Source organism: Natator depressus, chromosome 4, assembly GCF_965152275.1.
Source record: "Natator depressus isolate rNatDep1 chromosome 4, rNatDep2.hap1, whole genome shotgun sequence".
Classification (NCBI taxonomy): domain Eukaryota; kingdom Metazoa; phylum Chordata; order Testudines; family Cheloniidae; genus Natator; species Natator depressus.
The window spans coordinates 768460-789606 of record NC_134237.1 but is presented as its reverse complement, the minus strand read 5'-3'; the positions used below and the strand labels follow the sequence as shown (position 1 = coordinate 789606).

Genomic DNA, 21147 nt, shown 5'->3' with positions numbered 1-21147 from the left:
ATCACATCCCTCGATCTGCTCACTATGCCCCTACTTATACATCCCAAAATGCCATTAGCCTTCTTGGCAAGAAGGGCACACTGCTGACTCATATCCAGCTTCTCGTCCACTGTAACCCCTAGGTCCTTTTCCGCAGAACTGCTGCCTAGCCATTCGGTCCCTAGTCTGTAGCTGTGCATTGGGTTCTTCCGTCCTAAGTGCAGGACCCTGCACTTATCCTTACTGAACCGCATCAGGTTTCTTTTGGCCCAGTCCTCCAATTTGTCTAGGTCCGTCTGTATCCTATCCCTGCCCTCCAGCGTATCTACCACTCCTCCCAGTTTAGTATCATCTGCAAATTTGCTGAGAGTGCAATCCACACCATCCTCCAGATCATTTATGAAGATATTGAACAAAACCGGCCCCAGGACCGACCCCTGGGGCACTCCACTTGACACCGGCTGCCAACTAGACATGGAGCCATTGATCACTACCCGTTGAGCCCGACAATCTAGCCAACTTTCTACCCACCTTATAGTGCATTCATCCAGCCCATACTTCTTTAACTTGCTGACAAGAATACTGTGGGAGACTGTGTCAAAAGCTTTGCTAAAGTCAAGAAACAATACATCCACTGCTTTTCCTTCATCCACAGAATCAGTAATCTCATCATAGAAGGCAATTAGATTAGTCAGGCATGACCTACCCTTGGTGAATCCATGCTGACTGTTCCTGATCACTTTCCTCTCGTGTAAGTGCTTCAGGATTGATTCCTTGAGGACCTGCTCCATGATTTTTCCGGGGACTGAGGTGAGGCTGACTGGCCTGTAGTTCCCAGTATCCTCCTCCTTCCCTTTTTTAAAGATGGGCACTACATTAGCCTTTTTCCAGTCATCTGGGACTTCCCCCGTTCGCCACGAGTTTTCAAAGATAATGGCCAATGGCTCTGCAATCACATCCGCCAATTCCTTTAGCACTCTCGGATGCAACTTGTCTGGCCCCATGGACTTGTGCATGTCCAGCTTTTCTAAATAGTCCCTAACCACCTCTTTCTCCACAGAGGGCTGGCCATCTACTCCCCATGTTGTGATGCCCAGCGCAGCAGTCTGGGAGCTGTCCTTGTTAGTGAAGACAGAGGCAAAAAAAGCATTGAGTACATGAGCTTTTTCCACATCCTCTGTCACTAGGCTGCCGCCCTCATTCAGTAAGGGGCCCACACTTTCCTTGGCTTTCTTCCTGTTGCCAACATACCTGAAGAAACCCTTCTTGTTACTCTTGACATCTCTTGCTAGCTGCAGCTCCAGGTGCGATTTGGCCCTCCTGATTTCATTCCTACATGCCCAAGCAATATTTTTATACTCTTCCCTGGTCATATGTCCAACCTTCCACTTCTTGTAAGCATCTTATTTATGTTTAAGATCTGCTAGGATTTCACCGTTTAGCCAAGCTGGTCGCCTGCCATATTTACTATTCTTTTGACTCATCGGGATGGTTTGTCCCTGTAACTTCAACAGGGATTCCTTGAAATACAGCCAGCTCTCCTGGACTCCTTTCCCCTTCATGTTAGTCCCCCAGGGGATCCTACCCATCCGCTCCCTGAGGGAGTCGAAGTCTGCTTTCCTGAAGTCCAGGGTCCGTATCCTGCTGCTTACTTTTCTTCCCTGCTTCAGGATCCTGAACTCAACCAACTCATGGTCACTGCCTCCCAGATTCCCGTCCACTTTTGCTTCCCCCACTAATTCTTCCCTGTTTGTGAGCAGCAGGTCAAGAAAAGCTCCCCCCCCCCAGTTGGCTCGTCTAGCACTTGCACCAGGAAATTGTCCCCTACGCTTTCCAAAAACTTCCTGGATTGTCTATGCACCGCTGTATTGCTCTCCCAGCAGATATCAGGAAAATTAAAGTCACCCATGAGAACCAGGGCATGCGATCTAGTAGCTTCTGCGAGTTGCCGGAAGAAAGCCTCATCCACCTCATCCCCCTGATCCGGTGGTCTATAGCAGACTCCCACCACTACATCACTCTTGTTGCTCACACTTCTAAACTTAATCCATAGACACTCAGGTTTTTCTGCAGTTTCGTACCGGAGCTCTGAGCAGTCATACTGCTCCCTTACATACAGTGCTACTCCCCCACCTTTTCTGCCCTGCCTGTCCTTCCTGAACAGTTTATAACCATCCATGACAGTACTCCAGTCATGTGAGTTATCCCACCAAGTCTCTGTTATTCCAATCATGTCATAATTCCTTGACATCACCAGGACCTCCAGTTCTCCCTGCTTGTTTCCAAGGCTTTGTGCATTTGTATATAAGCACTTGAGATAACCTGCTGATCGCCCCTCCTTCTCAGTATGAGGCAGGAGCCCGCCCCTCAAAGACGTTCCTGCCTGTGTTTCCTCCCGGTATCCCGCTCTCCCACTTACCTCAGGGCTTTGGTCTCCTTCCCCCGGTGAACCTAGTTTAAAGCCCTCCTCACTAGGTTAGCCAGCCTGCTTGCAAAGATGCTCTTCCCTCTCTTTGTAAGATGGAGCCCGTCTCTGCCCAGCACTCCTCCTTCATGGAACACCATCCCATGGTCAAAGAATCCAAAGCCTTCTCTCCGACACCACCTCCGTAGCCATTCGTTGACTTCCACGATCCGACGGTCCCTGCCCCGTCCTTTTCCTTCCACGGGGAGGATGGACGAGAACACCACTTGCGCCTCAAACTCCTTTATCCTTCTTCCCAGAGCCACGTAGCATCTTTGCGCGGCATCGGATCAAGACTCTGGCTCCTAACATCTGCAAGGACTCTGATACTTACCTGACTCCTGTCATCCACCAAAGGCCCCAGTGGAGGCTTTGCTGTCGGCCCAGATCTGTTGATCTCCTGCTTCGGCAGTAGAGAGCCAGATCCTCCGATCCTCCAGAGATCCTGAGACGGACCGTCCGTTGTCGGTGTCCTCCTTCTGCAGCTTGGAGAGAGAGAGTCATTATTTTTTGGGCATTTATTAGTTTAACCAAAGGACAGTTTAAGGGTCCTTTATGCCCCTTGCTGGAATCTATGGGTAGGTATTTGTAGTGTTCCCCACAGTGAATCTTCCCCCAGTTGTATCTATCCCTTAATACATCTTCTTTCTCTTTAAGGTTATATTCTTTCTATCCTTTATTTCAGTGCAACATGGGTGGGAGGCACAGAGATTTCTAATGCTCCCAGTTGATAGATGCTGGTAGGAGTTGGACCTGTTGAAAATGTCACCTCCTTATTATTCCTGACAGAGATTTGGGGGTAACCGTGCGGAATGAATGTTGTTCTGTGCACCAATATGGAGATGAGGGGTGACCCCTCCCCTGTACGTTGCTGCACATTCCAAACTTCATTCTGCACATGGACGCTGTGTGGTAGGCTGAAGGGTTCGGCGTGTGGGAGGGGGCTCAGGTGGGGCAGAGGGTTGGGGTGTGGGCTGTTGGGTGGGGCCAGGGATGAGGGGCTCAGGGCTAGGGCAGAGGGTTGGGGTGCAAGAGTGTGAGGGGTCCGGCTGGGGGTGCAGACTCTGGGGTGGGGTTGAGGATGAGGGGTTTGGGGTGCAGGTTCCTCCGTCTAATCTCCGAGATGCTCTGGAAATAAGACGCCGTGTCCTGTGGTGAGCTCCCAAGAGCAGAAGGTGTGAGAACTCCAGCAACTGAGAGGGCAAGGGATTTACCGTCAGATTGTTTCAAATGCTGCATTCGTCAGGTGACATTGAACAGCAACGCTCGGCTAACATCGTGGAGAAAGGAATTCTCTGCTAAGGATTCAAGGTGCCCCTTTGGCCAACTCCACCCCTTCCCTGAAGGGAGTGTGCTCAGAACAACCCCTCCTCAGCCGAACACACACAAACCCACAGCTGGGCGCCCCGCACAAAGCATAGGAGGGGCTTGCTTGGATTGTTTTCCTTTTTTCTTTACAAGAGGTTTTTTCAAAAGCATTTCCTGTTCCCCATGGGAAGGAAGCGGATGGTTGTGGGGAAGGGAACCTCAGCATGGTGGAGCTGGGAATTTGGGGAGAGGCAGAGGGAGGGGAGTGGGTGAGGGGGTGAAGGGGCAATTGCGTGGGAGGGAGGCTAAAGGGGGTATGTGGGGCAGCTAGGTGAGGGCTTTGGGGGTAAGGCTGAAGGAGGGCAGTTGGCTGTAGGGGGGAAAGACTGAAAGGGCAGCTGGGGAGGAGCCTAGGAGGGGGGGAAGGTTGAGGGGGGCGATGAGGGGAAGGGGACCGGGGCAGTTGGGGGAGGCTGAAGGGGGGCTGAAGAGGTGATGGGGGGAAGGGAACATTTGGAGGGAGGCTGAAGGGGTGATGAGGTATAGGGGGCCGGGGCAGAGAGACAGCTGGGGGGGCTGCTCATCCCCATGGGAGGGGAGGAGGAAGAGGAGTCCCCTGGTATCAGAAGCTGCTTCTTTCTTAGAACTTTCTATGTTCCTGAGCAGGGTCCTGGGATCAAAAGGTTCGACAGGGAACTAGAGAGATTCCTGGCGGCTCGGTCCATCGATGGCGATTAGCCAGGATGGGCAGGGATGGTGTCCCTAACCTCTGTTTGTCAGAAGCTGGGGATGGGGCGATAAGGGATGGATCCCAGCATGATTCCTGACTGTTCATTCCCTCTGGGGCACCTGGCACTGGCCACTGTCGGCAGACGGACACTGGGCTAGATGGACCTTTGGTCTGACTCCGTCTGGCCGTTCTTTGCTCTTCTGTTCTTATCACCTGCTCAGTGACATCTGCAAGTTGCTGCCCTCACTCACCACCAGCATCTGCTCCCTGCAACCAAAGGCAGGGAAAATCCCCCTGAAGGGGGGAAACTGGAGGGGAGGGCTGGGCAGAGGGACAAAACTGGGAGCGGATCAGGGGTTCAGACAGGGGGGCTGCCCTGCCAGATAGGCGCAGAAGAGAAAACCCCTAGATAGAGGGTGGTAGAGGGGATAACAGTTCCCACAGATGGGGTGAGCCATCAGCAGCCGTTCCAAAAGAGGGTGTGGTGGATGGTAGAAGGACTTGTGTTCCTCACTGGATGGTCCCTCTCAGCACCCCCTCCCCAGGGCTGTGGTGTTAAAGGCCCCGGGGGGCCCATTGCCCAGGTACCGCAGCTCTTCTCTCGCTGAGATGGTGGATTGAGCTGCCAGTGGAATCTTGATTCAGGGAAATAGTTTACACCCACCCCCAAAGCCCCTCATCATAACGCAAAAGGATACTTTGATAAGTGTTAACCCAGTTTCCAAGAATTCCTGGCCAGTTTCTGTCTCTAAAACATGTCTGCTTGGAGCCTCATAGGAGCTCCAAATGTGTCATATCTGCTGTTCTGATTGCCTGAATTGGTCTCCCTGTCCTGAAACCCCCTGGCTTGCTGTCGTTCCGCATCTTTTCATGATTGATTTCTAACAATGTTCTTTGGATGACACTGTCCCGTGGAGCAGGAACCCACCCGAGAGGTCGGAATTAGGAAACCCTGGTGATCCAATCCCCCGGCCCGAGCTCTTTCCTTATTTAGCCGCAGGGAACCAACTTCCACAGGAGCGCGGGAGAGAGCCCCACCACAGCACCATGCTTCACACACTGACCTGAAACATGGGGACCCTGGTTCAATCCTTCCTCCCTTGCAGACAGTGGGGGGTGATGCTGGCAGCACCAGCTCCTGCTCAGGCCTCCCTGAGCCACAGATCGAGCCCAAAGGCAGGCTTGCCTTCGTGGCAGGAGAGAGCAGAGGGCCCAAGGGGAGTGTCTGGGACTCCCTCTTCAGGCTGTTGCCCTGCCTGGGGAGTTGGCTCTTGGTGGGTGAAATCAAACTATCGAGCTCCCAATCCCCATGGGGTGTGTGCCCTGGTGTGTAACACTCTGCCCTGAGGTTGGTACTCACACCCCGAGCTACGCTAGGCAGCTGGACACAGCCCAGGTGCGTGCTGTGAGAGAAGGGTCGGGCTTGGACACCTCCCCCTCCTCAGTCTCTCCCATTCAAGGGCTTGGCTGGCTCCCTGCCCAGTGAGCTGGATTTCGTGAGTTGTATTGTAAGGTGCCTGTGTGGCCCATGTGCTGTACGGAGAGTTTAGGCACCTAACTCCGCTTGGTGGATCCGTGTTGTTCCTGTGATTTTCTAGCAGGTGAATCATTGAATGGGAGCTTCCTTGCTGGGCAATGGCTATTGATGGGCTGTTTCACACCCTACCCGGGGGTTGCTGATGTTCCTTACCTCTGGGGAAGCTAATTTTTGGCTGATCCCACAACTTACAGCATGTTTCAGTGAACACCGAACAATTCTTGTCATTTCATAAGCACTGAGGAGACACACATCTAGACAGAGAAAAGCGTGACTTTTGACAGCTCCTCACCTTTCCCCTGATCCCTTGCATGGCCTGGTTTACGTGTAATATCACAATTCAAGACAAGATGAGGAATATGGGGGTTACAGGGCACCTAGAGGAGGAGGATTTGATGTTTGCATTTTGCATAGTGAAAGAGAAGGGATAATCATGTATTAAATGGATTGATGTATGGTAGGATGTGACCATATTCTGCCCGCCACCCTTTCTGAGAGCAGGAAGGAACGGCCTCGTGTGCCATTGGTCAAGAGGCATCAGCCAGATTCTGATGTCTGAAGCTGATTTCAGGCAGGAATAGACCAGAACAGTCCTGGTCACCTTTTGTTTTAGGATAAGGTTTCATTATGGTATTTGCTCTAAGGTCTTGTTTCTTATCTGCATTACAAATTAAGTTGTGTTTCTTGTCTGCGTTGGAAACTAAGTTGCCTAAGGTTCTTCTGTAATCCCTTTAGTAACCATATCATCCTTTCTAAAATGTTATCCTGTCTGAAAGTCTCCGTCAAATTGTTTGGTGTGAGTGAAAAATGTGTGCATAGTTCAAAATAAAGGTGGAAAGCCATCACAAATGTCCAGATGGTCAAGAAGACATGAGAGACTTGGAAACATCAAGAGACAATCAGAAAACATCCCTTTTATCCGACGCTAAACATGTTAGCAGCATTGATGACCTCAGAGGCGAGGCAGGCACCCTGAATGCAAGACAAAGAAGAGCTAAGGATGGGAAGCCAACAAAACCACCAAATGATAACAGCGGAAAACCCGGAGACTAACCCCATTTAAGGACTAACGATTACAGAATGACATTGCAAAATCCGTAAACGAAAGTGGGAATTTACAAGTCTAAAGCTGGGGTGTTTTGCCATAAGACTCTGGGTTCAGTCCTGCAAAGCCTCGGAGCATGGGATCGCGACCGACAGAGCCCAGCTCCTCGCTTGTGTTCAATCTAACTGGCCATTAGATTGACAAGAGCTACAGCAAACTGGTAACTGTAAAACCATCTGCAGGACGTGTCTGTGTGTGTGTGTGTGTGTGTGTGTGTGTGTGTGTGTGTGTGTGTATGATGAAATGCATATGTTTACAGTTGTATTTTCAATAAATGCGGCGTATTGCCTTTTCCCCTGAAAAGATCCCGTGTGCTTCTTATCAGCATAAGATGCTCCCCCAAGGTGTAGAGTGTCACAAACACATCTCATGACTCTGCCTCCAACAATTGGAACTGGGACATGAATGTGGAAGAAACAAGAAGAATTGTGTTAATGGTTTATTTACAGTAAGTGGAAAGCAGGAAAGTAAAAGGAGCTGAGAAGGACCTTTCATAACCACAGCGTAGGGCAAGGAGACCAACAGATTTTGAGAACACTTTTCTTAATGGCACTAAATTCATAGAAATGGCCAGGAAGTAACTCAGGGAATTAAGGAATTACCATCTCACGTGAATAAATCTCTCTGTCCCGCTTACTGTCCCGTTCCTTCTCCTTTTCCTTTGTTGTTGGTCCAGGAGTAGATTTTCTTTCCCTGCTTGAGAGCATGATTGGCTGTCGGTTGCCCCATCCTCTTCTGGGAGCATGTGCAGAGAACTAAAAAAGCTTTCAAAGACTGGGCTCTTTCCCTTTTGATTTTCCTTCCACTCTCTGTCGGCCTGTGTCCTTGCTGCCTTTTTGCTGCTGCTTCCAGGTAGTTGGTTTGAGGTCCATGGGGTCTGTGGTGTCCCGGTTTGGGTGGGTTATTGGAGAAGGGGGAGGACGAGTCTATGGCAACAGCTTGCGATTTGCCTTGCCTGCCTGGCTTGCGCTTTTGGCTTCACTTTTGGTTTTTGATTTTTTCCTTCCACTATCATCAGTTCATCTCTTCACCACATAACTGTCCGGAGCCTGGCTCGGAGCCGGAGGCAGGAGGAGAGAGACAAGAGTGAGATTTCAGCATCTCCAGGTAGGGACCATGGCTCCAGGAGGCCCCAACAAACAGTGTGGGGTTTTTAATTCATAGCTGTTGGTCGGTCTTGGGGAAACCCTGGTGCACCAGTGGGGGAGGGTGTCTGACGGGGTGGGTGGGGTGGCAGGGGGCGGGGAGGGGGCCCTGCTGGGAGGTGGAGGGGTCTGTGTGGTGGGAGCTGTGGGAGGGTAGGGGATGGATTGGTGCTGTGGGAGGAGGAGAGGGGGGTTGTGGACAGGGGGCATTTGGGTTGAATGGATGGGGACGGGGTCTGGGAGGGATGTGGGGGAGGGAGAGGCTATAGGGGAGTTGGATCGGGGACTTGGGTCAATGGCATGGCTGTGGCGGTTGGGTTGGGAGGGGCAGCACCATGGCCGCCCCCAGGGGGACACAGCATGGCTGTGGGGGGCTGTAGGGAGGGGAGGGGGTCTGTGGGGTGGAGTGGCTCAGCTGCATGGGGCGGCTGCACCCTGGGTTGGGGCGAGGAGGACAGTCGGTGGGGGATTGTGGAGTGGCACGGCCACACTGGGGTCTGGGGACTTGTGGAGAGGCGGCCCCACGGGGCTGTGGGGAGGGGTAGTGTGGTGGCACCAGGCCATGGCTGCCGCCCCCCAGCTACTGGTGCTCCAGGCAACGCGGTAGGGGGGCAGGGAGTGGGCGAGGGGTGGGATAGAGGGCACGGGAGTTCGGGGGGTGGTCAGAAGCTGGGGGGTGGATAGGGGTCGGGGCCATCAGACAACGGGGAACAGGGGGTTGAATAGGGGCAGGAGCTCCCGGGGCGGTCAGAGACAAGGGGTGATTGGATGGGGCAGGGGTCCCGGGGGCAAGTCAGGAAGGAGAGGAGGGGTTGGATGGGGCGATGGGGGGCAGTTAGGGCAGGGGTCAGTTGAGGCGGAGAGTCTCGGGCCGGTCAGGTAGAAAAGATGGTTGCATGGGGCATGGGTCGCAAGGGGGCGGGCAGTCAGGAAGGAGAAGAGGGGATGGATGGGGCAGCGGGGGACAATTAGGGGTGGAGGAATCCGGGGGTGGTCAGGGCACAGAGAGCACGGGGGGTTGGATGGGGCAAGGGTCCTGGGGGGCCCCTCAGGGAACAGAAGGGTTGGATGGGGCCGGAGGCCCGGGGCAGCCATCCGGGCTCGAGAAGTGGGGGTCGGATGGGGGCGAGGGCCGGGCCATGCCTTGCTGTTTGAGGAGGCCCAGCCTCCCCTAACTGTCCCTCCCTACAATTTCTGAAACCCGATCCAGCATCAGGCCAAAATTTGCCTGCCCCTGGCTTAGGACCTAATTTATGCAAAGACCCATTGGGAGTGTGTGAACATTGCCCCATTTCTGAAACTGGAAACAACCCCCTGCACAGGGCTGGGAAAACAGAGCAGAGCACTGGAGCCTGAACCCCCTCGTCAGAGACTGCGATGAAATCATCTCAGGCATTGGCATCCAGACAGCAGGATTATCTGGCTATGTCGACTCTCTCCTCAGGCCCTACACGACCAGCACCCCTAGCCAGAGATGCTTGAAATGACGGGGCGTCCAGGATTTCCAGGTTTATGGATCTTGGGTAGCAGATAGAAGACCCCTGGTCGGAGTTCCAGGGGCGTGTCTGTGCAGATTTGTTCTTGTGCTTTTTCAGGGAGTTTCTTGAGCAGATGGTGCATTTTCTCTTGGTCACCCTGAGTGGGATCAGAGGGGAATGGGCTGGAGAATGTGGAGTTGGAGAGCTGCCGAGCAGCCTCTTGTTCATATTCCAACCTATTCAGGATGACGACAGCACCTCCTTCGTCAGCCTTTTTGATTCGGATGTCAGTTGGTCCTGAGGCTGTGGACGGTGTTGTGTTCTGCACGGCTGAGGTTATGGACCAAGTGATGCTGCTTTTCAACCACTTCAGCCCGTGCTCGTCGGCTGAAGCACTTGAGTTGAAGTCCAGTCTGCTGTTTTGACCTTCAGGAGGAGTCTGCGCAGAATCCTTCTTTTTGTCGTGTTGGTAGGAAGGTCTCTGTGGATTAGTGTGTTGTTCAGAGGTGTGTTGGAAATATTCCTTCCGTCGGAGACGTGGAAAGTCGGATTCCAGGTCACCGCAGAACTGTATCAGGTTCGTGGGGGTGGAGGGGCAGAAGGAGAGGCCACACAAGAGACCCACTTCCTGGACACTACAGTGCTGATAAGCGATGGTCACATAAACACCACCCAGTCCTGGACCGCTATGCTTACCTACATGCCTCCAGCTTTCATCCAGACCACATCACACTATCCCTTGTCTACAGCCAAGCTCTGAGATACAACCGCATTTGCTCCAATCCCTCACACAGAGAAAAACACCTACAGGATCTCTATCAAGCATTCTTCAAACTACAATCCCCACCTGCTGAAAGGAAGAATACCCAGAAGTCACCTACTCCAGGACAGGCCCAACAAAGAAAGGAACAGAACGCCACCAGTCATCACCTTCAGCCCCCAACTAAAAGATCTCCAGCGCAGGATCAAGGATCTACAATCTATTCTGAAGGACGATCCCTCAATCTCACAGATCTTGGGAGACAGGCCAGTCCTCGCTTACAGACAGCCCCCCAACCTGAAGCAAATACTCACCAGCAACCTCACAACAAAAACACTAATCCAGGAACCTATCCTTGCAACAAACCCATTGCCAACTCTGTCCACATATCTAGTCTAGGGACACCATCCTCGGACCTAATCACATCAGCCACACCATCAAATGTGCCCAAATACATTTGTTCGTCTCTAAGGTGCCAGAACTACTCCTCTTTTTGTTTTTGTTTTTTGCTGATACAGACTAACACGGCTCCCACTCTGAACTAAATGATTGCATCTCTCCCCAAAATCGATCTGTAAGCACAAAGAACACCCTGGAGACCAGGCCTTTAAACGTTAGGAAACATCAGAGTTAAGGTGACATGTACATACTTCGCGCAGTGCTGTTATGCATGTGTGTTATGATAGAGACTCACAAGTGTGGCCTTGGGGTCAATTCCCTGCCCCCCACAGCATCAATTTCCTCCAGACTCCCAAGGGAAGTGGTGCTTCCTCCATCCCTTGATGAGATGCCTTTCTCGAGTCTGCTTTGTTCCAAAACTCACTACTGCGCCATGCAGGAGGCCTGTGATGTGTAGGGGGGCCAGATGAGATGATCTAACAGTCTCTTCTGGCCTTCAAGTCTCCAAATCTCTGCAAAACCAAATGCGGCACATTGAGCATCCTCTGATGGTTCCACGTGTGGCCTGCTTGAACCCTTGCACGATCACTGAGTGTGTGGGGGTGACCCAGGGGGAGCAGCTCAAACACACACAGGAGCCGGCTCGGGGCAGGACATGAGCCCTGCAGGGCAGGGGTGGGGGTGGCAGTGACATCACAAGGGCCTTTTGCAGCACTCAGCTGATTGGTGAAAGGAGGTTGGGAGGCGGTGACCTCACAGAGAGTCCACGACAACGGCCAGGGAGGACAGGCTGCAGGGCAGGGGGATCTCAGAGACCCCCGGGGCTTTGCTGCAGGGAGTCTCCTTCTTGAGGTGTCTCCTTGAGGACTGAGAGAGAATTCAGGGTCTCGTATGTGAGCGCGAGGTGGAGCCTCTCTGGAGTTTTCTCCTTTCCCACTGCTCATTGAGCGAGAAGACAGACGTCCCTGTGGAGAAGGTAAGAGCCCCAGAGAGGTTTGGTACCGAGGCAGCCTGGGTTTGTCTTTTTTGGTTTCCCTTTTCCTCCTCCACTGGCTAGGAGGGGGCTGCTCTGTAGCCCTCATGGTGGGAGGCCTCCCAAAGAGATGGGACAGGAAGCGTGCTCTGAGAGTGATCCTCACCGGTGACCTGAGCCATCCCTGGGCCATCTGGGGAACCCTCAGCCCACCGCCAGAGTCTCCACGCTGATTGGCTGAGCAGGGGGTCTCATGGCAGGGAGGAGATTCAGGACTTTGTTGTTCTCATTTAAGGCCCAGCAAATAAGCCAGAACCAATCATCTGCTTGGTGAATTGTTCTCCTTCTCGCTGCTGATTGTCTCTGAGCCATTCCTGGTTCTCGCTGGTGTTCTCGTGCTTCTAAAACACTTGCTGAAGAATCAGTGTGAATGGTTGTTGGTCTGTAGCTCACTGCAGGTCCCTTTATTCTGATCATTCAGTGTGTGAAACTCCAGACTGATGGTTCGTTTGAAAATCAGGACACCCGGGTCCTGTTCCCAACTCTATCCCGACAGATTGTGTGATGGAAGACAAGGCCCTTCGCTTCTCTCAGCCTTCGTTTCTCCCTGTGTCAGTTGGGGAGAACAATCCTCTCACACCTGCCTCCCGGTGCGGGGAGGCTGGGGAGCTGTGGGGACCTGTTTGAGAGTGTCACTCGTAGCAGTGTATCGTAGGAGGTGTCCTGTCGGGTTGAGTCATTCCAGAGGATGATGTCGTGCAGCAGAACCCCGTTTTCCCAACCTGGCGTGACACAGCTTTGCATGTGAACCGAACCAAGGGCGCACACAGGTCCAGAAGCCGGCGATTTCTCCTTTGGCCGCTAGATGGCGCTGCAGGCTCCCACTTCCCCCTTCTCCTGGTCAGCGCAATGGGGGTTAGTCTCCCCAAAAAGAATGCCTGCCTGAACCCTTGCACTACCGCTGAATGTGTGGGGGTGTGTGCAGAGGTGACACTCCCCAAAAAGAACGCCTTCCAGCCCCCAAATCTGATGAACATGAACAGACACACAGGCACACACACATGAACATAGCATGTCCGAGAGAACTGGATCATCAGCACTCGCAAGCTGACCCCTGATGTGTCCCGGGACTCAGTGGGCTGGGCTGAGCAACACCTTAATCTGCCTCCCTTCTCTGCCCCCATGTTCAGCACCTCCCTATCCCCACCTTCACCCCACAACCATTCTGCCAGTAACCCACTTGATGAGCAAACCCCCGAGGACTTTTGGGGCTGCAGGGATCTTTAGCTTGGGTACAAGGAGCGTTGCTGCAGAGTGCATGGAGAAGCCAAAAATACCCATGGAGGTGGGGTGGGAGGCTAGCAAACTATAACTGATCACATGAGACAGGGTCAGGAGGCCACACCTAGAGAGAGACAGAGGCACAGAAAGAGACAGACGGATCTCAGAACTCCTTGAAGCTGGAATTGATCAGGGTTCCCAGGGGGCCTTGGTAGCTGAGGGACCGGAGCGCTGGAGCCAGGCAGAGCCCCCAGCATAATCAGTCAGGAATAGCTAATGAGGAGGACTTGTGGCACCTTAGAGACGCACCAATTTATCTGAGCATAAGCTTTCATGGGCTAAAGCCCACTTCATCAGATGCATGCAGGGGAAAATACAGCAGGAAGATATAGATATAGATATATCGATACAGAGAAGACGAGAAAATGGGGGTTGCCATAGCAACTGTTAACGAGACCAATCGATGAAGGTGGGCTGTTAGCAGCAGGCGAAACAAAATTTTTGTTGTGATAATCAGGCTAATCTGGGGGGACTAAAACTGCAGGGCAGAGAGACCAGTAAGTGTTGGGGGTCCCGATCCAGTCCCCAGCTTCTAGCCGCCCACCCCCTTGAGGCTGCCATTGCTGGGAGCCCCCTCCATCTGCAACTTCAACTTGTAAAAATTGTAGATAAAACCTGTACAGCTGGGTGCCTTAGGGCAAAAAGTTACACACAGGTACATCAAATACGTTATGAAAGAAAACATGCAAAAGAAACCACAGTGGGTAAAACCAGGGAACAAAAGCCTGAGCAGCCAAAACCCCAGCCAGCTGTTGCTCCCACAAAGAGGGAAGAGTTACAATATCTCCTCCTTCACATTTCTCCTAGGAACTACCAGGGCCTGATGAAATTGGGGCAGATTGAAAAGTGTGAAAATATTTTTGAAAAGAAAAAACATCCACAACTTGATTCCATTTTATTGACAGCATCATTATTGGTACTCGCCTGGCTTGCCTTCTCTGGCAGAAGAGAGGCAGACAGAGGAGGATGAGGACCACCAGCTGTGCCCCCACAAGACTGGGCTCCGGGCCAATCCTCCAGATATCTGAGACCCACATCCTTCCCCAGATCAACCGCCTTCAAAGTGGACCAGACCCACATCCCTCCCCAGAATGACCATCCGTGACCTGGGCAGCGCAGCCAGCTCAGCCAGGAAGGAGAACTCTTGAAACTTTCTTTGGCTTTTCATCTCCCTGTTCTTCCCCTAATTGTTGGGGGCTGAAAATACCTGGCCGTGGGAAGCGAAGAGGCAGGCCCTGGATTCTACCTGTCGGGAGCCCACAGCTCACCCCCAGACGGTCGCCTACGGTCTGGTGACACGCTAGAAGGGCCATTTGCAAGTGGTTCAATTTTCCAGCTCGATTTGGCTGTTGGTTTCTGGCCCAAAATTCGGAGGCCTGACAGCGTCAGCACTGGGCAAATGTGGCTCGTTGCTGGAAGAGTCTGATTCTCACGTCGTCTTCTCCCTTCCGAGGGATCCTCCGTGTCTCTCAGCAGCTCCTGGGGTCCCCAGCCGCTGTCACCCCAGCCAGGTGGCAGACTGACGGCAGGGCAAGAAAGCTGACGCCGGACCCTCTTTGCTGTTGGCCTCCGGGACATCGCAATCAGCTTGTGCAGAAACACACACAGACCCCACCCAGAGCACATCACACACACAACACGTCCTGCGTCGCACATCACACACGCAAAACATTGCACGTCGCACACACAACACATAGCACGTTGCATGTTGCACATGCAAACATAAGACATCGCACCTCACACTTCACATGTGCCTCTTCTTGTTTGCCGTCTTGAGTGTGTGTTTGATGTTGTGTTTGTGATGTCATGTGACGTGGTGTATGTGACTTGGTGTATGTGTGTGTGTGTGTGTGAGATGTGTTGGGTGTGTCGTGTTGTATGTGTTTGTGTCTATCTGTGTGACGTGTTGTGTGTCGTGTTGTGTGTGTGTGTGTGACGTGTCTGTTTAATGTTGTGCATGTGTGAGAGACCTGGTTGTGTGTGTGTGATGTGTTGTATTTGTGATGCGTTGTGTGTTTGTTTGTGTGACGTGTGACGTGTTGTGTGTGCGATGTGCGACGTGCAACATGTGTGTGCGACATGCAACATTTTTGTGTGTGACCTGCGACACGCGACATGTTGTGTGTTCGACATGTGGCATGCAACATGCGACGTGTGACGTCCTGAGTGTACGTGCGACGTGCACCGTGTTGTGTGTCCGACATTCGACGTGTTGTGTGTGTGACGTGTGATGCATGACGTGTTGTGTGTGCAGGTGTGACGTGCAACGTGCGACGTGCGATGTGCAAAGTGTTTGTGCGACGTGCGGAGTGTGATGTGTAGTGTGTGTGACGTGTTGTGTGTCATGTGTGTGTTACATGTTGTGTTGTGTGTCTCATATTGTGTGTGACTGTGTGAGACGGGTTCTGTGTCATTTTGTGTGTGTGTGAGATCTGTGTTTGTGTGTGTGATGTGTTGTGTGCCATGTTGTGTGTCACATGTGTGTTTGTGTGTGACGTGTTTCTGTATGTGTGTAATGCGATTTGCGTGTATGTGTGCATGTGATGTGTTGTGTGTATCCGTGCAATGTGCAACATGTTGTGTGGGACATGCGATTTGCTTCTATGTGTGTGTCCTGTTCTGTGTGTGTCGTGTTGTGTTATGTGTGTGTGTGAGACAGGTTGTGTGTCATGTTGTGTGTGTGAAATGTTTTTGTGTGTTTGTGTCATGTTCTGTGTGTCGTGTTATGTGTGTGTGTGTGTGATGGGTTTTGTGTGTGTGTGATGGGTTGTGTGTCATGTTGTGTGTGTGTTGTATGTGGTCTAGAGTGTTGTATGGAAGGTGTGTGGTTGTGTGTTTGTGGTGACATGTGACGTGGTGTGTGGGTGTGGGTGTGTGAGACGTGTTTTGTGTAGTGTGTGTGTGACGTGCTGTGTTTCTGTCTTTGGTGTGGTGTTTGTGTGCGTGATGTGTTGTGTGTGATGTGTGTGTGTTGTATTGTGGGCCGTTTTGTGTGTCGTGTTCAGTGTGTGTATGGTGTTGTGTGTGTGGTGTCATGTTATGTGTTTTGTGTGACGTGTGTGTAGTGTGTGTGTCATGTTGTGTGTCATCTTGTGTGTGTTTGTGTGTGTGACACATTGTGTAACGTGTTGTGTGTGTGATGTGTTGTGTGTTGCATTCTGTGTGTGTTGTGTGTCGTCTAGAGTGTTGTGTTGAGTGTGTGTGATGTGTTGTGTGTCATGTTGAGTGTGTGTGTCTCCGTGTGAGTGTCTGTGATGTGTTGTCTGTCAGGTTGTGTGCCTGTGTTGTGTTGTGTGCCGTTTTGTGTGTTGTGCTGTGTATGTGACGTGTTGTGTGTTGTGTTGTGTGTGTTTCTGTATGTGTGACATGTGTATAGTGTTTTCTGTCTGTGTGATGTGGTGTGTGTCGTGTTGTGTGTGTGTGAGGTGTGTTTGTGAGTGTGAGGTGCGAGGTGCTGTGCGTGCGACGCGCAACATGTTGTGTGCATCCGTGCTGTGTGCGATGTGCATCATGCGACAGGCAACGTGTTGTGTGTGTGCGTGCGGCGTGCAATGTTTTGTGTGTGTGCGTGCTACACGCAGCATGCTGTGCGTGTGACGTGAGACGTGTGTGACGTGCCACACGTGACGTGTTGTGCATGTGGCGTACAATGTGCTCTGTGCGTGCGACACACACCACATCACACACAACACGTCTCACGACACCACAACCACACAACACACACTCAACATGACACACAAAACGGCACACAACTCAACACACACACAACACGACACGTCACACAACACTACACACACACACACCACACCACACACACACCACGAAACACAACACAGCACACACACACTGAACACAAGACTCTGCACGACACACAGCACACACACAAGACATCACATACACACACAAACGTGTCTCACACAAACACGTGGGCAAACGTGGCTGGTTGCTGTCAGGGACTGCGTCTCCCTGTGGGTCCAGGGGCCTGGCTGCAGCTCCCGCCCCAGCCCTCCCCCCGGGGGCGTTTGATGCTGCCCCTTCCCGTGTCCCGGCCCCTCCGGCCTGGGTGTGTGGCTGGTGGCTGGTCTGTCGAAACGCCTGTGGGATGCGGCTTCCTTCCAGTTCCCAAAGGGTTTGTCGGAGTCGGGCACGAGTCTCCTTTACCGTGCGAGAGATCCCGGTGTCACCTTTCCACCACGTCCTTGCCAAGGCTCCCTGCGCAGCTGAGCCTGGAGGGTTTTTTCCCCTGTGTTTTTCTCCACCATCCTGCCTGCAGAGGGAGAGCTGCATTCGGGTCTGGCTGTGGTGTGTTGGTCAAGGTGCGGGATTCTCACTCGGGGCGGGAGAGAGTGCGGAGAAGACCTTGGAAAGGTGAAGTCGGGGGCAGGACCTTTTCAGGTGCCTGTTTTTGTGGGGGTTTGTTGAATGTTGTTTTTTGCTGAAATGGAGAGAAAGGTGGTTGGCTTTTCAGCCTGAAGGCTTGTTCTGTCCAGCAGCCCAAACTGCCAGCCTTGTTTCTCCTGTTTAATGTTGGACAGTGTTGCCGGCACCCAGTGCCGAGAGGCAAAACAACAGCAGGGGGAGGGGTTCATTACCCGGTGCGCGTCACCCAATAATCACAACGGGGTGGAGAAGCAGAAAAGTTTATTTGAAGCTTCAAAAAGGTCCAGGGAGAATAGAATCTCCAATCCTGCACCCAGAGCAGGAAGTTACACAGGCTTTTATCCATCCTTTCTTCAGCATACTTATCCAATAGCAAGCTGCCCTAAGTATCCATCTAGCCAGCCAATCCAGTTCCCAGCTAGTTCCCTTGTTTTTTGTATCATCTGTTAACCTATACATAAAGCTGCTTCCTTCAGCATTGTTCTTCCATATCTGCCCTGTTTGGCCTTGTTTAGTTTCAGGCAGTCTGACTCTGCAACATATTGTTGCAGATCCTCAGCATAACTGCTGCGAGTGCCTCCAGGCCGGGGGGCCAAGGACACTTGGGCCTAGTGCGAGGGGGCTTCATCGACACTCGTGGTCTTCCATCCCCTCGAGTTACCTAGTGGCCATGCCCCAGTGTCCCCAACAACAGGGACAGGGTCACGTTAGCAGCTTTGACTCTTTTGGAGCCCCTTGACTCGACTGAAATGACCACAAAAGTTCCCACCCCCTGTGTGAGTAGCATGTGGGACTGAGCCTCTTTTTTCCTTTCTCCCCTCTCGGATGTCAGAAGCACCCTAGACAGGTGCATGGCTCCTTCCCCTTCACATGGCATGATAGTGGGCACAGGCTGAGAGAAAACAACTATCCCCGGGCCAAGTGCAAAGTGGGGAAGGTGACTGGTGGGGTCGGACTCTCCTTTGGGTTATTACAAACCCAGGGTTCCTGCATTTCCTCCAAAACAAAACCTGTTTTCTAAATCGCTTCTCTGCTAAGGCTGCGTCTACACTCCCCCTTGTGTCGGTAGAACGTATGTCGCTCAGGGGTGTGAAGAAGCCACCCCCCGAGTGAGACAAGTTACACCGACCTAAGTGCTGGTGTGGACAGTGCTCTGTCATTGATTTCCCTGCAGTAATAGGCTTCATCTCTCGCTCTGCAGAGCCAAGCCTCTCAAAGCCTTTCAAGGAATCCTCGGGTGCTTCAGGGGTGTCTGTGCTGAGGACAGCTGAATTAATGTGAACTGGCTGAGGCTTGTTTTTTCTCAGCTCAGGGCCCTGATTTATCTGGTGCTCTGGGTAGTTCCCCTGATCACAATTCCTCAGGCTCTTCCTTGAGAGGAGATTTCTCATGGGAATTAGGCGGAGAGGAATGATCCTGGGGAAGTCAGTGCCGAGCCTCCCAAATCTGCACCTTTGTCTTTGTTTAATGAACAGATGGAAGATCAAAGCATTGTATTCAATCCTTGAAGTGTCCATCCCATTTCTGTGCACAGTGGACTTGAAAAGTTGTCCTTCTTCGTCTGTACACCACACGTGTCCATTTTAAATCAAAAGATGCATAATGAGCCATGGGCTACTTCCCTATGACACAGAGGGTCACAAACATGGTAGTGAAGAGGACAGATTACTAAGTAATTACAGTGGGTTTCAGCCCCGTAGGATCACCTGGAAGGATTTTTCTTTCCTTTCAAAAGGGCAGAACCCAAACCCCTTTCAGAAGATGCAGGGAATCTTACAGTAAATGCTTCCCACATGGTCCCCTTTGTAAAGCCAGTCTGTCAGAGCTTGCCTTAGCACAAGAAAATAATGCCAGGCAGTGGTAAGCACACAAACAAGACTTTATTTACGAGCGGGAAAAGGACTAGGCTAGGCTAGAGAAGGGGTGGATTAACAGAACTCTGGAAGTGCTCCAGTCTCCCAAACAATTACACCCAGGAGGTCATGTTGATGTTCTCTCTCCCTTCTCTTGCAGGGACAGCGATGGACAGCTGCTGCTCTCTTGACATTGGACGTCAGGGAGGGACTCCATGATGGACACAGGAATGGGTGAGTAGACCTAACTAAAAACCCTCCCTATCCCTCTTTGCGTCGTCTCTGCCTGGATGTTAGACCCTATCTACGCGGATTCAATCCGTGCGTGGGAGTGTGCTTCCCAACCCAAACTAATATAGGAAATGGCTAAAGGTCACCAGATTCTTTTCCCAAGTCCAAGATGGCCACCTGACAGATAACCCAAAAGCTACATGCCTTTCTTCCCTTCTTTCAGGAAAATTTGGCCGGGGCAACCAGCATTTTACACACACGGAGACTGGTGTTAAGGAAAAGTTAGCACATGTGACTCCATTTTGGTTTGGGGCCCACCATTGTTTAAATGCCAGCACATCATACACCAGGAGGAGTGATCCTTAGATACTGAATCCCTGTGAAAATCCTCCTCCTTGTCTCCAGCCTGCCTTGACTCCCAGTATCTGGTTTTTGTTAGTCTCTAACTCCCTGTCTCTTGGCCTTGATGTGAGGCCTCCCATCCTGATAATAAAAGTTACTGATGCATGGCTTTAGGACCATGCTGTGTAATTAACATACTGGTTTAGCACGAGGAATGCACCAAGCAGGGATAGGTGGTAGATAAGAAAAGGGTTTGTTTATTGGCTAAGGTTTCCGATGCACGAGGGCAACATGCTTTGCTAAAAAGTATATAACCTTTGTATGATCTGTATTCAGGGTCCCCTCCTGGCTAGCAGGGGGGCACCACGCTCGAGCGTAATAAACTTAGTGTCTTTTGGGAACTCTGCAGTTGTGGACTTTGTTTCTGTGCCTCAGCCTAGATTCGAACTGTGCGTGTCCTATCAGGTATAATTCGCAGCACTGGTGTGCGTGTCCTACCAGGTGTAATTCGCAGCAGTTGTGTGCGTGTCCTACCAGGTGTAATTCGTAACACTGGATTTGACCAATCAGGGGACGTTGCGGGGCAGGGTGACCCACGCAGAAGGGGGTTGTATATCCCCTCTGAGAACACCTCCCTGTGTCCTCTACCAATTGAAGTGGGCGTCAGCCCCGTAGGACCACCCCGAGAGGGGATTTGACCAAAGAAGGGAAGTGCTGCAGTGGAGTGACCTGCCCGCAACAGGATCCCGTGGTCCCTCTAAAACGTCCCCACACCACCCTCTAGCAGTTGGCGAGGGTTTCACTCCCACCTTAGGCCATCTCAGAAGGGAAAGGTGTTCCAATCCAGAACAGGTATAGCCCGAAGGTCTAGGCCACGGTTTCTTCAAAGACATCCTTGGAACGAGACGGGCTCTTCCCCGCAGTGTTGTGTTGCGACTTCCAGGACGATGCTGCCAGCCACGCAAACGTGGAGCTCCAGAGATCAGCGGCTTCTGGCCTAGACCTTCGGGCACTGCCTATTCTGATCGTTACGTTTCCCTTCTGGGATGGCCTAAAGCGTGTGTGCGAAACCCTGACTGATTAGCAGAGGACGGTGCGGGGATTTCATGGAGGGGTGGTGGA

The 21147-nt window shown here is 52.1% G+C and overlaps 1 long non-coding RNA gene across 6 annotated transcripts in view; it reads left to right on the top strand.

The window, feature by feature from the left end:
* LOC141986098 (uncharacterized) overlaps nucleotides 1-21147 on the top strand; it is a 184455-nt gene that overhangs the window by 25788 nt on the left and 137520 nt on the right. The window contains exon 8 of one of the 6 annotated variants that reach the window (XR_012639181.1): nucleotides 6080-6094. The exons of 4 other annotated variants lie outside the window; for them this stretch is intronic. This is a non-coding gene — a long non-coding RNA (uncharacterized LOC141986098). Of the gene's footprint in view, nucleotides 1-2499; nucleotides 2857-6079; nucleotides 6095-21147 lie in introns of those variants that run through there. One more of the 6 variants, XR_012639180.1, reaches the window with a different exon arrangement.